Source organism: Pogona vitticeps, chromosome 1 (genome assembly GCF_051106095.1).
Source record: "Pogona vitticeps strain Pit_001003342236 chromosome 1, PviZW2.1, whole genome shotgun sequence".
NCBI lineage: Eukaryota > Metazoa > Chordata > Lepidosauria > Squamata > Agamidae > Pogona > Pogona vitticeps.
The window spans coordinates 270,755,845-270,767,421 of NC_135783.1; the positions used below are offsets into that span (position 1 = coordinate 270,755,845).

Below are 11,577 nucleotides of genomic sequence, written 5' to 3' on the forward strand. Positions count from 1 at the left end.
CAGTGAATTGCCTTGAAGTGTTTGGAAAAGTTACTCAAGTGACTTCTGGGAGGTGCAATAACCACCACCCCCACAATTTACCAAGTTCTTGTAAAGTGTAGTACTGTACTGTAGTAAAAAAGAAGGATCCCTAGGTGCTACATGTTGCCAGCTCTTAATGTTTTGTGTGAAGCTTCAAAAGTTCTTTTCATTTTCATTTTACCAAGACCTCTTCATGAATCATGAAACTGTTACAGTGCTGTAACAAAGTTTTAAACCAAAAATTCAGAAAAGGAAGCAGGAACACTATCAGGGACACAAAGGAGATTTTATTCTCTAGGAATTAATATCAATTAATCATCTTTATTGCATTTAGCCAAAGGCCATTACAGTTTAGGAAACAATGTAACAAAAATATCCCATAATAAGATAAAATACAGCCAGCCTTTAAACCCCTTTTGAACTATAAGAAGCTGTCCATGAAGCATATATCAACTATCCTTTAAAATTAATAGTTAAGATCTATTAAAATTGCTGGTAAAACATGCAGCTTCCTAGCAGATGCAGCAAATCATGCCACCGTGTAAGCGATGGAGGGCTGATCATTTTCCATCTACTATATATCCTGTGGAGTTTTATCCGAGTACCTTAAAAGCATGTGTAATAGAAAATTTCCCTTTGGGCCTGTGAATGAAGATCAAGAACAGCACGTAAGGGACACAGTTTCAGCCATTTCATGATCAAAGAGACTTTCCCATCCTGTCACAAGGAGTGCCACTCCCAAGGAAGCAAACATAACAGAAAGAGTGTGCTGTGTTGTTGGTGACAGAACATTAGCGGACATGCAGCTTTATTTTATTTTGTTTCATTAAGAGAGGTTGTCGTGCCCCACCCCAAATGGCAAATTATAGCTCATAACTAGACTGTGAAAGGTACTTTTGCTGAACAGCAAGTGGAGCTACTTTGGCCTAAAGAACTCTGCCTTCCACACTTGAGTGCCACCTACTGGGCATGTACCTTCTTGCCACAGACATTTCAGACCTTTGGGACCATGCTTAGTCATATGCCAGATGCAACTCTGGGCTCTATCCCACTGACAATAAGATCCATGTTCTGCTGGGGGAAAAAAAAAAACCGCAACACAAACTTAAGCGTACACACAAGGCACATGCACGTGTGGACTACTCTATAAGGGGAGCGAATTCTTCTGCTCCTCTGCCACAGGTCCGTTTATTTCAAGGTGGATTCCAATGAATCGGTTCCGCCTATGTAAATGCCCCTGCTTTGTGTTTCTTTGGGCTTTTTTGACAGCCCCCAGACAACCAAGACAAGCATTTCTTCCCTCGTCTTTCAGCCCCCCCACCTTCCTCCCCTTCTGCACCATCACTCAACCAACCAATTCCAATTGGTGGAATTTGCCTCCACCAAATCCTTCCCATTTTCCATTCCCCTCAGTCACTTGCCACCACCCTCATTCCTTGCCCCTCTTCCTGTTTACATACCTTTTATGATTTCATATGATTTTTATATGGGATCCTCCAGGAATCGGAGCCCAAAGGAAAGGTGGGTTCCTCTAGGCAGATGTTTTGGGTTTCCTGTGTTGGGGGGAAGAAAAAGCCATCCTTGTGCTTCCCTTGGTGTAACTCAGTCTCTCTTCTGTGTGAGCATGTGTGTATGTGCATTTGTTCACGCGCGTATATACCATTTAAAGTTACTAATTTATTTATTAAATTTATACCCCACCCATCTAGACGAAAGTCTATCAGGTTTGCTGAGGGGCAGAAAACCCTTGCTCCATTCTGTTTCATCCTCCTCCCCATCCTTTTCTTTGTCTCCCTGCCCCTCTGTTGGACCCACTTGGAGATGAAGGTGCCGGGTGGCGGTGTTAGCAATGGCAGTGGAAGAGTGAGGACAAACACACTGCCATGAAAGTTTTTGTTTTAGACTGAAGTCCACATGGCTTAAGCATGAATCTCAAAAAAATACCTTTACTCTGCCAGATTATTCTGGCAGTGGGAACAGGCCCTCAATAATAACACAACAAAACGTTATTGCCTTCGAAAGCAGAGAGTCACTGTGTGTGTGTGTGTTCAGTCGTTTAGTCGTGTCCGACTCTTTGTGACCCCATGGACCAGAGCACGCCAGGCCCTCCTATCTTCCACCGCCTCCCGGAGTTGTGTCAAATTCATGTTGGTTGCTAGCCCACAGTATACGAGCAATGTGGGTCTCCTCTCAAAAAACAGTTCTGAGTGGAACTCTTGAGTGGATGCCCACTGGAAGGGGCAGGGCTGATACAACCAAACACCTGTTTGGGCAGTAAATGAAGCAGCATGAACCACCAAACTGGTCATTCATGCCCATCTCTAAGTGGAAGTATGAATGTAAAACAACAAAAACAAAAAACAAAATACTCACACTTCATAGCCTATTATTCTACCTTTAATAGTCTGTGCTATACAGGACAAAGAAAGACCTTTTTTTACCTACTAACACCTGCAGAATAAGCAGCCTAAAGCCACAATAGTAGTAGTAGTAGTAGTAGTAGTAGTAGTAGTAGTAGTAGTAGTAGTAGTAGTAGTAGTAGTAGTAAAATAAAATAAAATAAAATACTTGCTTGGCAACATTTATGAGCCTCTTATTATTAGTATAGTATCTGGGATCTTACGTTGTAAGCCACCCTGTGAAGTCTGGAGACTTTAAAGGCAATTAAAAAGTACCTAAGATAACATGAAATAAAGCCCCAATTATAAAAATCCCAGCACTAGTGATTTCATTATCAATCCACAACTGTTTTAGTCCAGTTGAAGTTCATTTTGTGAAATTCATCTTGCCAAGAACTTTACACCTAAATCTCCTGGCAAACCCCATCTGGCCACAAACATTTGGACTTTTGGTATTTGCTTTGAAGAACTGGGATTTGCCCACGAAAGCTCGCTTAGTGTATGCTTTTTTATTTTTTATTGGTGGCCTATAAAGGTATCGCCTATTGTTGCATTTGTGTTTTAGTTCAAGGAGAACTGATTGTAGACACTTGGCACAGATAGCTGGTTGCAGGTTGAAAGAGGGAAATGCATAACTATGGGGAGAAAGGAAATGTCTGGAATAGTCCATATGGAATTGGAACTTTACACCTTCAGATCTCCTTGCTCAGCATGGAAGATTGGAGACATTGAAAGACAGAGTTTGAGAAGGCCTTGTGTGTGCGTATTCATGCCCCGTCTCCACAGTTAGCCCTGATGGGAGCAGGGTGAACATTCAAACACAAACACATTTCTGACTGAAACGTTCAGTGCAGTTGGAAATGTGTTGGCATCCCGACCCAGCCCGGGAACCGATATTCATGGTGGAGCAAACATCTGAGCCAGCAGCTTTAGTTACCTCTGTGAGGAACTGTGTAAATGAGTCAGTTCCTAATTGTCAAACAGTGAACATTTATACCTATTTGAGAACCAGTTATTCCCCAGTCTGAGATCTTGAAAATAATGTGTTAATATTATAATTGTATTTTTCAGATGTTAGCTTTGGATGTAGCACTTTGCCTGTCCCGTTTCATACACGGATGGTTTTACTATGAGTGCGTTATTTCCAGGCTGTCTTGCCCTGGATGATGTACATGCAGAGTCACTCAGTGTGTGCTTTGGAATCAAAACTCTTAGCTTGAGGAGATTCATTGATACAAAATAAAAAAGAGGACTACATTTTACAACATATGAGTCTCAAATATGGCTTGCCACAAGAATATAATGGTGGTTGTTTGGTATAGGGACAGAGAGGCAAGAAAAATCAATTTGGGATAGGATAAAAACAGACAAACAAAATGTTTATAAGGTTTATATATATAATATTTAATATTTCATTTTTTTCCTTTTTAAAAAGAAAACTGTTTAAAGTTTTAAAAAGTTTTCCTTTTGTTTATGGCTTCTTTCAAATACATATTCATTATACAGTATTTTTAATCATTATGATTGCCCTAATGCATGACCCCTGCCGGATGCCCAGAGGAAGGCAAAAAACCTCCAGGATCTCCGGCCAATTTGATCTGGAGGAAAATTCCTTCCTGACCCCAAAACTGGCAATCAGTGCTACCCTGGGCATATCAGCAAAGACCATAATCAAGCAAACTGCAGCTAGCAATCTTGTGGTGAGAAGCTGAAAATTGCTTTAAAATAGTAGGATTTGAAACTCTGCCCTTCTCTGTGTTTTGGCCTACAGTTTCCATAATCCCTTATCAATAGCCATGCTAGGAGTAAAAAAAACCTCAGGAAAATCAGATGATAGTGATTCAGGTTCTTTGGCGGACCAAAGTTTCCTTACTTTTATATCAAGAGAACAATGATGCTAATATCAGAGTAAGGGCAATTTTTCTAAATTGAGGTTTTTGCTTTTGTTTGCTGGGCGTTGAGAGTTCATCCCAGTCACTCAAAACCAATTGTCAAGAGGGTGCTGCTTTTTACAACTAGAAAAAGCCTTCCTACTAAAATTGACTCAGCCATAAATATGAATGGTGCGGTTGCATGATATATGAGAGAAATGAGGCAAAGGTCTTCTGGAGTTCCTCCGGATCACATGAGTCCAACCTAAAAGAGAAGTTCAGAATAAAAACAATAAAATAAAATGAATTAATTACCCCCTCATTCCTTAAAGGTAACTGAAATAGTGCAGAAATTTCAGCCTAATTTTTAATTTGTATTTCAGATTGTCCTCTTTTTTGAGTCACACATACATAGGGGGGAAGATCATAGATGTACCCAAAAAGATACTGGAACATGTACCTGATTTGTGATTTATCAACAAAAATGTGATTTAGTTTGTGTTTCCATTTTTTCCATTTTGTTTTGGAGTTCCCAGAAGACTCCATTTTGGATCAGCCATTAGTCACATTTCATGTTTAGGAATATTTCCTGATGCATCCGATATTTTCCTTCAAAAGATAAACCCAAATAAATTAATGATAGGTCAAGACTTTTTGAAAAAGGACATTTCTTACCTCAGGGAGAACAGTGATCTCTGGTGCAAATCCTGTTTTATATATGTCATTATTTTTGGGATAGTTTTTCTGCAGTTCCACCTGATGCAAGTAGTCAAACCTAAAAAAATTGGCAAACAAGTTCAGAAATTGAAATCAGAATTTAAAAAGTGACTATATCTCCCAGAATCGTGCATCCACCATGCTAGAGGAATGTGGAGATTTAAGTTTCAAAATGTAACAATTATGTTCTGACTGGCATATGCACTTTCAATATTTTTATTGGAATAAAAACACTAGAAATACAATAAATTAATTACCTGCTCATTCCTCAAAGGAATGCAAGAATTTCACACCAATTTTTACATTCTATTCTGTATTTTATCTATGCTTCATTCAGCATGACCTGGCTGGCAGCTTCCACATTTAAAGAGGTTTCAGGCATCAACACTGTCCACTGGGAAAAAAGGGGCAGTTTGCTGATGGTCCCCTGGATAATTTGGGGGGCAATGAGAGAGGTATTTTTCTTATTTGATAATGAAAATGTGTAACTTACTCAAAGCTGATACATAGATGTTAATCTCTATCTAGTTTTGTAGATTGTACTCAGAAAATATACCAGGGTCCTTTCACTTCTGCTGTTAATTTCCATTTTATGTTGCAATATAAGAACTTTTGGTTACTTAAACTAGCATGAATCAAACTGAGTATAAGGTACGCACAGCCACCTCTTGTTTCATGAATCACACAGACATAGGGCAAAAAGTTACAAATGCACAGAAACAGCTGCCAGGACACTTACCTTATTCTTGGTTTGTCAACAACAACCTTATTTAGTTTGTATTTCCATTTTCCCATTTCGCTTTGGAAGTCTTACAAGCCTCTTGTTTGATCAGGCACTGGTTATATTAAGCATCTATGGATATCTCCAGAAGTACTGGATATTTTCCTTATTCAGACCAAAAGATAAATTTATTTATGATCAGTCATGTCCTCTCAAAGACGGCATTTCTTACCTTAAGGTGAAAAGTGTTTTATATTGCAAAATCTTGTTTTAGATATTTCTTTATTGTGAGGCTAGTTCCCAGCACAGTCTCCCTGCTGCAACGATCAATAACTGTAAGAATACATTAATGGAGGAAATTAAATTAATTAATTCATCATGATTAATATTCTCTCCCCCATCATAACTCTCAGAAGAGCAACAAAGCTATTAAATACCAGCAACAACATACTACATTCAAATGGCACAAAGTGATAAAAATGTTTACCTCAGCATCTGGAGAGTGAAGGCAAACAGCTTGGGTGCTAAAAGTAGAGTCATGATTCCTGTCAAGCACAGAAAAATTGTTTTTCCTCCCAGTTTCTTCTATTCTTGGTTGTTTTTGTTTTGCTCTTTTAAAAAACAGCATTCTGTATTTGGGTGTTAATAACTTCAGGGAGAAGATATTCTATAGCTATTTTGCTGGGAAAAATAAATTTATCTTTTGCCATCAGCAATTAGAAGTCCTGATTTAAAAAAAACAACAGAGTTTTTTGACCATCTTTGCAGGTCACTGTGCTGCTTATCTGTGCTTCTTACCTGTTCAGTCTTTACCAAAGTGCAGAGGTGTGCATATCATTGGGCTGGTTCACCAGCACTCGGTTCCTATTTTTTCTTCACATCCCCAAACAATTTGAAATCAATTTTTGCCCACTCCTTCCTGGCATCTTGTAATTTATTCGTCTGCCTTTTCCTCTCTCTCTCTAAGAAATACTCAAGAGGAACTTCTGCTAGTGAAACCAAAAGTCAGCCACTAAAAACGTACTTACAAAAATACAGTTGGTTAAAAGGATGTTGACAGGTTATCCTTCTCCTTCTTTATCTACTCTCTCTATCATTTTCTAAGATGAAGAAATGTCTTCTTAAATTCCATCTCATCCCATCAGCCAAACCTAAAAATGAATTAGCATAGAAGTTCAGAAACTGAGGACTTTAAAAAATGACTGCATCTCCCAGAACCCTGCATCTACCATGCTAGGAGGATGTGGAAATTTGAGTTTCAAAATATAACAATTCTTCATCAGAATGCATGATTCAACTTGATTATTTTTATGGAAATAAGAAGATTAGAACTAAAATGAATGAATTACCTGTTCATTCCTTCAAGGTGATTGAAATGGTGCAAATATTTCAGACCAATTTCTAATTTTTATTCCAGATTCTGTATTCCAGATCCTGCCACTTTTAGTCCATCTCCCAGAACCCTGCATCCACAATGTTAGGGGAGTGTGGATATTCAAGTCCCAAAAAGGAATAATTTTATTCTGAGAGAATACTCACCATTGTTTTCATGGGAATAAAAACACTAGAAATAAAATAAATTAATGACCTGCTTATTCCTTCAATGCGATTGAAAGTGTGGAAAAATTTCAGCCCAATTTTAATTTCATATTCCAGATTCCTTGACCATTTCCTACCTGTCTGACAACCTCCACATTTTAAAGAGACTTCAGACATCATCATAGCCCATGGAGATAGAAAGATATGCTTTGGGTTCCCCTGGATAATTTTGGGGACAAAGAAGTATTTCTTACCTTACAACAAAAAGGAATGACTTACCCAAAGAGGATGGACAAAGATTAATCTCTCCACCAGTTTTGTACATTCCACTCAGAAAAGTTAGTAGAACCCTTTCACTTTCTGAAGTATTTCAGTGTTTGCTGTTAGTTTCAATTTGTACATTGGGATGTTAGCTCTTTTTTTTATTTAAAGAGGTATGAACCAAGCCCATCTGAAAGTACACACAGCCACCTCCTGTTTCTTGAATTACACGGGCAATGAAGAAAAGTCACAGATGCACCCAAAGAAGTATTGAAACACTTACCAGATTCTTTGTTTATTTTTTAAAAAACCACCTGATTTAGTTTGTTTTCATTTTTCCATTTGGTTTTGGAGTTCCTGGAAGTCTTCACTTTGGATTGGCTATTGGTAATATTTTGTGTTTAAGGATATTTCCTGATACATCGTATATTTTCCTTCTGCAAACCAAAAGACAAACCCAATTTAATTAATGATCAGTCAAGACTTCTTGGAAAAGGGCATTTCTTACCTCAAGGTGAAAACTGATCTATGGTGCAAAATCCTGTTTTATATACTTCATATTTGGGGGCGGGCTCCCAGCCCAGTTTCTATGCTGCAACCATCATTAACAGTAAGAATTCAGTCATGGAGGAAATGGAATAAATAAATCCATTGTGATTGATTTTTCTTTATATCTCACCTCTTTTCAAATCATGATTCTCAGGAGAAGAGCAAGAAAACAATTAAAAACCAGCAAAAACATAATACATTGAAATGGTGTACCTCATCTTCAGAAGAGTGAAGACATGTAAGAGTGCTAAAACTAGAGTGACAATTCCTTTCAAACATGCTAAATATAACACACACACACACACACACACACACACACACTGTATCTGATCAAGTTTCTATGGCACCTGAAGGATTAACAAATATATGATCACATACGTTTCTGTGTGACAGATCCTGCTGCATCCTTTGTCTACCTATGACCTGACCAAGGAACAAGGAAAAAAGAACAAGGAAAAAAATAGTAATTTTTCTATTCCTTATTCATCCAGAGATAATGTTATCTTTTCAAATTAGAAGTAATGTTCCCACCTCCGCCAAATGAGATATCCATTTGTGTAGTGTTAGAAAAACTCAAATAGCTTATGGCTCCTAAACCTAAATAAATATTCATCTGACAACATTTCATTAATGTGGCAACAAGGAGCACTCAATTAGTTGAGAGTCCAACAACAGTTTGATTGACTTTTTCCTCCATGGTAACACAAAGCAAGATTTGTTTGTTACTTCTTGCAAAGTTGTTGCTTAATGTGTGTCTTGTGGTAGTTTCCTGCTCTGTTACCAAAGGTGCCTCATTGCCTCCAAATCAACAGGGCACTAAGCCTTGTAATCTTCACTTTCCTTGGACCACAAGTTTGACCTATACATCCAGGATGTGCAATAAAATAGCTTTAGTGACTGCAAGCATCATAATTGTCCACAGAGAGAGAGAAAAAATTGTTGATGATCCTGTGGATAATTTTTGGGTCAGAGAAAGACATATTTTTTATTACCTGATAAGGAAACTGAGTGACTCACCCCAAGATGATGAAAAAAACTTGATCCCTCCACCAGTTTCCTATATTGTGCTCAGAAAAGATGCTAGGACCCTTTCACTTTCAGGTGTTTTTCAGATGTTTTGTTGTCAATTTCCATTTTTAGGTTGGAATCTAAAATCCTTTTGTGATTTAAAGAGGCATGAATCAAGCCCAGCAGAAGGTACTCACAGTCATTTCTTGTTTCTTGAATCAGACACAAAAAAATCACAAATGCACAGAAATAGCTGCCAGGACACTTATCTATATACTGCAGCGATCAATAACTGTAAGAATATAGTCGTGGAGGAAATGAAATGAATTAATTAATTCATCATGATTAGTATTTTTATAACTTGCTTTAAAAAAAAATCATAACTCTCAGGAGAAGAGCAACAACGCTATTATATACCAGCAATGACATATTACATTCAAATGGCACAAAGTGATAAAAATGTTTACCTATGCTTCTTACCTGTTGAGTCTTAACCAAAGTGCAGAGGTGTGCATATTATTGGGTTGGTCGCTCTTTAACTTCCAGCAGTTTGTTGTCATCTTCCTCAACATCCCAAAATATTTTGAGAACACTTTTCGGACTTCTTCCTAGCATTTTTACTTTTATTGGTCTGTCATCTCTCTTTCTGTTTGAAGAAATACTGAAAGGAACTTCTACTAGTGAAAGCAAAAGTCAGCCACTAAAAAACATACTTGCAAAACTACAGTTGGTTAAAAGGATGTTGACAGATCACCCTTCTTCTTCTTCTTTATCCAGTCTCTTCCTGGTTCTCTGGTTTGATCCCTATAAGACCTGAAAGATTAACAAATGCTTTATACCATAGGCTTCTGTGTGGCAGATCCTATTGCATCCTTTACATGAAAGGTCACTTAACCAATTTATGTACAAATGACCTGGAAAAAAAAAAGAACAAGGAAAAGTACTGTAATGGAAAGATTTGGGTTTTGCTGTTTTGTTAGGCTGTAAGTGTGTTCTGCTCCTTATTTATCCAGAGAAAATGTTATATTTTCAAATTACAAGTAATGAAATAACCCCCACCCACCCAGATATCCACCTGGGTAGCTCCAGATAAACTCAAATAACCTATGGCTCCTAAACCTAAACAAACAACCATCTGACAATATCTCATTAATGTGGCAACAAGGAACACTCAATTAGTTGAGAGTGCAACAACAGTCTGATTGACTCTTTCCTCCTTGGAAACACAAGGCAAGATATGTTACTTACCTCCTGGAAATTGTGTCATTTAGTGTGTGTCTCATGGCAGTTCCCTGCTATGTTACCAAAATCTTCTCATCTCCTCCAAATCAACAGGGAACACTCAATTAGTTGAGAGTCCAACAACAGTTTGATTGACTTTTTCCTCCTTGGAAACACAAGGCAAGATATGTTACTTACCTCCTGGAAATTGTGTCATTTAGTGTGTGTCTCATGGCAGTTCCCTGCTATGTTACCAAAATCTTCTCATCTCCTCCAAATCAACAGGGGACTAGCCCTTGTCTTCTTCACTCTCCTTGGACCATGAGTGGGACTTACCTATACATCCCAAGAAAATGGGTCAGTGAGTTTTGCTGCCCTGCCCCCATCTGGAACAATACGCGCATCATAATAGAAAACCTCAGCATGCATCAGAATCACAGTATTGTGATGACAAAGGGGAGGGGGCATCTCCATGTGTGCCCAAGGGGAAAAATGGTCCTCTATCTCAACTATCTTTACTGGCTAGGGATTACAAATAAAAATGAACATAAAAACTAAGAATAAAAAAACGCAAAAACATTGTGGCACCTTAAAGACAAGCTTACATTAAAACATAACATTCTTTGTCTTTTCTATTTTTAGTTTTTATTTTCTTTTGTTCTTGCCTGATATACATGCACAGACTATTAAGGCTATATCTTCTATCAATACAGAGTGAATCTAGAGATATCCTTCTTGCCATAGTTATCCACACAAGAATTATATCCAGGCTAAAATGCTTTTATGTACTCTGTGTGGGGCCACTCCTGAAGATGGTCTGAAAAATTCTATTGGTGTGGATGTTGCTGCTTCTGGGAGTTGGGCAGTCAGAATATGTGACATTGAGTTACCAGAGCATTTCTTGACCCTGTTGAAAGTGCTAGCTTTGTCCTACAGAGTCTTAAACACTTTGAATACAAGTTCTTGGGAAGGGCCATCTCCACTTATAGGAAGCTGTAAGTTGTATATCATGGGTTCTATCGGTAGGTCTGCTTATCAGATCCATTCCACTGGTGGGCACAGGAGACAGGACACTTTGATTGGTTTCCCACAGATTCTGGAACTCTTTGCTCGAAAAGTATTCATATTTATCATCATTACAGAGCAAAGCAGGTGAGACTCAGAAAAAAGAGAAGGATGGAAAAGACATATTTTTGCAGCTATCTTTAATGAGTTAAAAAGTGCATATTTTTATCTTGCTTTTTTTCTGAGTCTCACCTGCTTTGCTCTG

General features: G+C 38.0%; 1 long non-coding RNA gene across 3 annotated transcripts; it reads right to left on the bottom strand.

Annotated features, from left to right (window-relative positions):
- Positions 1-3,799: 3,799 nt before the first annotated feature.
- LOC110080054 (uncharacterized) lies at positions 3,800-11,317 on the bottom strand. 3 transcript variants are annotated; one of them, XR_013540906.1, is made up of 9 exons: positions 9,567-11,317; positions 9,096-9,234; positions 8,805-8,937; positions 8,457-8,501; positions 7,548-7,966; positions 7,079-7,192; positions 6,217-6,880; positions 5,748-6,062; positions 3,800-5,435 (listed from the first exon to the last, which is right to left on the bottom strand). It is a non-coding gene; the product is annotated as an uncharacterized LOC110080054 (long non-coding RNA). The 3 variants fall into 3 exon arrangements; XR_013540905.1 differs by lacking the exons at positions 7,548-7,966; positions 8,457-8,501; positions 8,805-8,937; positions 9,096-9,234; positions 9,567-11,317 and having other exon boundaries at positions 7,079-7,541; XR_013540907.1 differs by lacking the exons at positions 7,079-7,192; positions 7,548-7,966; positions 8,457-8,501; ... (1 more) ...; positions 9,096-9,234; positions 9,567-11,317 and adding an exon at positions 7,406-7,493.
- Positions 11,318-11,577: the final 260 nt, after the last annotated feature.